The sequence below is a fragment of the Dermacentor silvarum genome, chromosome 2 (assembly GCF_013339745.2).
Source record: "Dermacentor silvarum isolate Dsil-2018 chromosome 2, BIME_Dsil_1.4, whole genome shotgun sequence".
In the NCBI taxonomy this organism is placed as follows: domain Eukaryota; kingdom Metazoa; phylum Arthropoda; class Arachnida; order Ixodida; family Ixodidae; genus Dermacentor; species Dermacentor silvarum.
Window position 1 is genome coordinate 28,773,520 of NC_051155.1, and position 6,000 is coordinate 28,779,519.

The window sequence follows — 6,000 nt, forward strand, 5'->3', positions numbered from 1 at the left end:
GAACGTTTGATTGGGTGGTGGAAACAACGCTGTGGGTCAGCCACCGACGCTAGCGTCGGTGGTTACGTAAGTTTGACGTGCGGAGATTGGAATAAAAACAGATTGGAATAGTTTTATGTTATAGGACCCTAAGTTACTTGTGGGCAAAGCTTCAAAGAAAGTAAACTTTCTGGTGTATAAAACCTATTTAAGGCCTTGTTAATATGCGGCGGTAGTCTAGGATCCACACACACATACAAACATACGTAAAGAAAAATATTTCCATTGCGAGACAGCTAGGTTTGCTTTTAATTTGTACAGCTGGAAAGTGTCGGCAAGTGCTCTTTTAAGTTCTGCAAATGAGTCCCTACGAATGAGACGCAATCATGAAAGGCTCAACACGTTCTCATATATTATGGAAAGCTTGGAATTAAGAAACATATGAAACGTATATAACGCCTGCACTCGAATATACGGTGGTAGTCTAGGATCCGAAATACATACAAACATAAGCAAAGCCGAGAATATTCAGCGGAAGACAGCTAGGTTTGTTAATAAAAATAGAATTCTTTGCCTACTTCAGCCATTTTGAGTCTGTCTGTCTTCGTACGCGGATCCAGTGGCCCAAATTATCTACCTGCTTGGGCCATAGGCATGTGCTCCTGGTGATGAAGAGTTGTGGTCTTTTCATTGTCGTCATTCCAGCTTCGGGATATCTTACTCTCATCATTACGCCTTCTGCCCCGACCCAGAAGCTCAAATTGTCTAATAGATTTGGTCACAAGCTGTGGGCTCGTGGTCGTGATGCCGTCGTGCTCATTGCATCACCGTCATTCCAGATTTGTCATCAGACACTCGTAATGCCATCGCCGTCACGCGATAGTCGTTGTGCAGTCGTCATGCATTCGTTGTCACACCACCATAGCGAGGCCGTCGTGGTCGTTCAATCGCCGTCATACCAACTTTGTGATCCGACTCTCGTTATTCCGTCGTCGTCTCTACTCCGATCCAGTGGTCCAAGCTTGGGCCAATGGGTCTGTTTTCGGGTTCGTGATGCCATCATGGTCGTTGCATTGTCGTCATTCCAGATTTTTTTTATACAGACTCTTGTCTTGTGGTGGTCATCATGCCATCGTCGCAACAACTCTCCGTTGTCACGCTGGCGTTTCATCCTTGTCATCACTTCAGTAACGTCATCCAAATGTCGTCATGCCACCGTCGTCATACCGTCTTCGTTGTTTCATCGACATTAGTCTCTCGTAGTCATTGTATTAAAATCACACTGTCGTCATTCAATCGTGATTATGCCGCTCTTGTCATGCCATCCTCGTCACACAGACGCCGTCATGCATTCGTTGTCATACCGTCCTCATCATGCGCCTTCGTGCCATCGTAGTCATTCCCGCTTCTTCATTCGGTTGTCGTCAAACCGTCGCCGTCATACAGTCGTCGTCATCTCATTCTCCTCAGGTTGTCGTCGCAACGTTGTCTTCATTATACCATCGTCATAATTTAAGAATCGACATCCCAATGTCGTCATGTCGTCGTCGTTATGCGCCTTTGTCATTCGATCAATGTCCATTCCTTCTTCTTCATTCCATCGTCACTGCGCCGGAATCGTACAGTCGTCATGCCTCCATGATCATGAGCGAACATGGCAAGCGAGTGCCATAGCAAAGTGGGATGATATCGGAGTATGTGGCATTTAGCTTATGCAATGAAAGTCTCAAAATGACCACTACACGTCTTAAATAAACGTGAGTAAATATGCTTTGCGCTACATTGCTCAACTGCTATTCGCACAACCGTCAATAGTCATCGTGAGATGAATTCAGGCGTAATTTATTTTTAATCTGTACTATTGGAAAGCGTTGCCAACTGCTCCTTTAAGTTCTGTGAATAAGACGCTATCGTGAAAGGCTCAAAACTTTGATGTTATGTTATGCTAAGATTGGAATGCAGAAAAAAAAAACATAGGCAATAAACATTTTTCCCACCCGTTCTTTTCACTCGAAAAAGGTCCGCGATTTTTCTTGTAGAACAAACACTTTAAGGAATTCATTTTTACCCCGAACCATTCGCGAATGGAGTGAGTGAGTGAAAGAACATTATGGGAGGTTCGGTGAGGACGCGAACTCGTCGCGCGCCTTACCTAGAGATGAAGTCGAGCTCCCTTGTGTTCCCGCTTTCACAACCGTACTTGATAATGTGAATTCAAAATGTCCTTATCGCCAGTGGCGTAGCCAGAAATTTTGTTCGTGGAGGAGGGCTCACGTTGCAGCGCGGCCTCGTCCGTATACAATTTGTAGAGGGATAAAATACATGAATAATATTTGCATTGCCATTGCCAATGCCCTTTTATATTAGATGCTGCAAACTAATTCTTGAACGCTACGCACTGTCAAGCCACGTAAAATATGTTTTTTTTTCATAAAAGGATATATTCGCATGTCCCAAAATTTGCGGCAGAAGTAACTGATATCAATGCTTCCATGTTTTTTGTCTATTTAATAAATAAAGAAAATAGCACGCGAACTTTAGAACTATATAAATTCGAAACCAGCAAGGCAGTGCATTCAGCTGATATGAAAAACGTAAAGGCCATGAAACGAACAAGTTGAGGACAAATATTTCGATGAATCTTTGTCTTTCAAGAACCTTGTTTACATTTTTATACATATGGAACAGCCAGCGGAAAACCTCAATGACGCTGTCCTTCGTTCCAATGTATTTCGCAGGAGCAGCTGTTACCGGTCGTGTATTGTAATTGCACCGACATTATAGTCCCAACAGAAAGTACATATAAAAGCAGGAGTTCTGTAAAATGTACATTAGAAATGCGAAGATTCTATGGAATATACAAATGCGAAGATTCAGCTTGATAAAGGGGACAAACGTGTGGCGGGAAACAAAGTTCATTGCTTGTACACAAAACCTCCCAACAAGATATTTAAATATACGTATAAGTCTCAATAAATCGACGTATATAAGCAAACGTCACTTTATATAATGCGTTAAACAAGGCAAATAAACATGTTGCCCAATCACAGGTAGCAAACTTTACGCATAGAAAGGCCGAAGATCCAGGCAAGAACAAAACTATGATAGCAAAAATCGTGATATGTACTTGGGCCATGCTGCGGTCGCGACAGCACCATATGGGTAGACTAACAGAGGAATAATGCAGAAATCAGTACGCAAATGTGTATTTTAACTGCCTGGACAGCGGCAACAATTATTCTGCACTAAAAATCAAAGAAGGGTATTGATTCGGTTTAAAAAGAAGTAAAATCAGGTAGCTAAAAAGGAAAGAAAAGGACAAACGAAAGCCACAATGATGCGGTGAACTACCCACAGATGAACTACTCAACACAGTTCTACGGAAATATTCCTCAGCATTTTCTGATGCAACACTCCCACGATCCTGCTGTCGTACACCGGTTCGTCGGCTGGTGATTTCCACATCCAGTTTTTTTTTTTGCCAGTTACTGTACTTGCGCAAAGATTTTTGAGAATGGAGCAGTCGAATTCTGGCGGTCATTTTCGATCGACGCATCCATGTCGTCAGTGGCGGCACTCATGTCGATGTTCCTGGTCTGCAGCTTCTTTGACAGAGGCAGAGTCACCGCTAACACATGCTCTGCTACATGCAGGCTCACAATGAATACTGGTGAGAAAAGTGCCAACGCTAGCCTGTTTGTCTGAACTGGACTTTCGCCACTGCCGTTTATATTATCTTCCCTAGTGCCGCAATCAGCGGTTCAAACAGATTCACAAATGAAAGAACTCCATCATGCTTTTCCACCCAGCGCGATTTACATAATCCCAGAAGTCGCTGCCATGCGGGCTTGGGACACATCAAACTTATAATTTCTCGTAAAACGTGTTAGCGCTTAGGAGATTTGCGGGGAAAGTTCGGCGTTGTCTTCAGCGTTCCAAAACATTTCCGGTTATCAGTGATCGAGAACGCCGCACAGAGGTTGAGGGAGTGGCTGGCACAATGTGTGTACAGTGCGACTGTGTATTTCTCGCGAACGGCAGCTTGCACACCATTAGTTTTACCAGCTGGAACCATCATAACCTTGGCCACGAAGATGATTCATGTTCATTCCAAGATCTAGCAGAAATCTTGTTTTAGTGCCGGCGAGGGCCCTGCCACTTTGGTCCTGCATTGGTATAAAACCTAAAAACGCTTCTTCGATGTCGTTGGCATCCTTGTTTAGGTACCTTGCACAAACGGTAAGCTGTTCGGTTGCAGCAATATCCGTCGTTTCGTCAGTAAGTATGAAGAAGCAGCCTAGGTGCAGCGTTTACTTTTGTAAGTAGGCTTTCTTTGATAATTTCACCACACCGCAGATTTCTATAATTTGGTTTTGTACATCTTGGCTTAAATACGAGGCATTACTGGGGCAACTTTCCAAATCGTTCTTCAGATCTGTATCTCCACAACCACCTCTAATGCGAAGAAGCGCTTTGAAAATAACAGTGTTTTCAGCGGGGCTTTGCTTTAATCCATAGAACCACTGTCCCAATGGCCACGGAGAGCGAGACCTTGTCGCCCGCAAAAAAGCACTGTCTCAATAAAAGGCCGTTAACTTTCTTCTATTTTCTCTTATTTTACTTTGCCTGCCCTGGTCCAGCTGGTCGATCACATTGGGCGGGCTTCCAGAAAATGTTTGGAGAAAATTATCAGTTGCCAGCTGACAGTCACGGTGATATTTAATACTTTCGTGTGTGTGGAAGATTTAGAGCGCGTGCTTCCATTTGCGGAACGGCTTGGGCACGAGGGCTCCAGTGCGCGCATGTGGGCCCAAGTTTATAATAACATTAAACCCATAAAGTTCCGAAATTGAAAATCTAAAGCACGCCTTTGGAAACGTCAGTACGCCTTTCGCGTCAAAAGTTTATGAGAACTTTGTACCCATAAAGTTTCGGAATTGAAATCCATGCGCTCCGTAGATTCAGCGGCCGCTGTGAGATGCTGCGATGCGCCCGCTCGCCATCGAAAAGCCCTGAAGATTTAGTGTTTGGATGGGGCTCCTTGCGTTATCTGACTCCAGGTGCATGGGCGTTGCCACGAAATCCAGCCCGAGTTCCCAATGTTCGCGCCGAAATGTCTTTTGGAGCGTGAAAAAAGGCATTGTAGACAAAATCCCGAATGATTCATGGCGGCGCTGGTCGTTTTGGTCGGCGGTGCATGACAGCAGAAAAATATTTCGGGGGGGGGGGGGGGAGAGGAGGGGATCGCCGTGGGTGTCGAGCAATGCGTCATCTTGGTCATCGCGCGTTTTTGTTTTTCGTTATTTATTTGTTGATTTTTTGATGATGACGATGCTTTATCAATCCTTCTTTGAGTGCTTTCTTTGACTGCATTCCATCTTCTTTTTCTTGAATTGTTAGATTCTATTAACGTATTGTGCTTCGTGCCTGATATATCTATAGCAATCCACAGAAGGATTGCCCAGAGCTTCATTATGCGTTTTTATCCTTATCGATACGTGTCAAGCAGCGCGTCATCTAGAGCGTCACGATTTCACGATGGCTTGATGGTTTTCTCGAATGAGGATGCTTTTGTCGATGCTCCTTCCAGTGCTTTCAACGATTTTCTTTCTCTTTTCTTTCTTTTGTCTGAATTATTGAACTATGTTATCCTATCGTGCGTAGTGCCTCATATCTTAATCGCATTTCTGTTTGGTTGTCGAGAGCTGTTTTTGTAAATGATTTCTTTTGTTATTCAAATGTACTGTATCGCATTCCGTAAAACGAATTCGTGTTTCAGGGTGGTTATACGGGCTAGCAGTACCCAATAAATTAAAATAAAAAATCAAGATAAAACTACTTTATCACAGACGGCTAAGGTTTCAATCATCTGTGCTCGTCCGTGCATTTATAATATTGTACACAAAATCCTGACATTTATCTTGTGTTGAACTCAGGATAAAATGTTAGTAAGTTTGGCACTGAAATTCCAGCAATAAGGCGCACAAATAACCCCTACGAAAATTTGACAAACTGAATTAC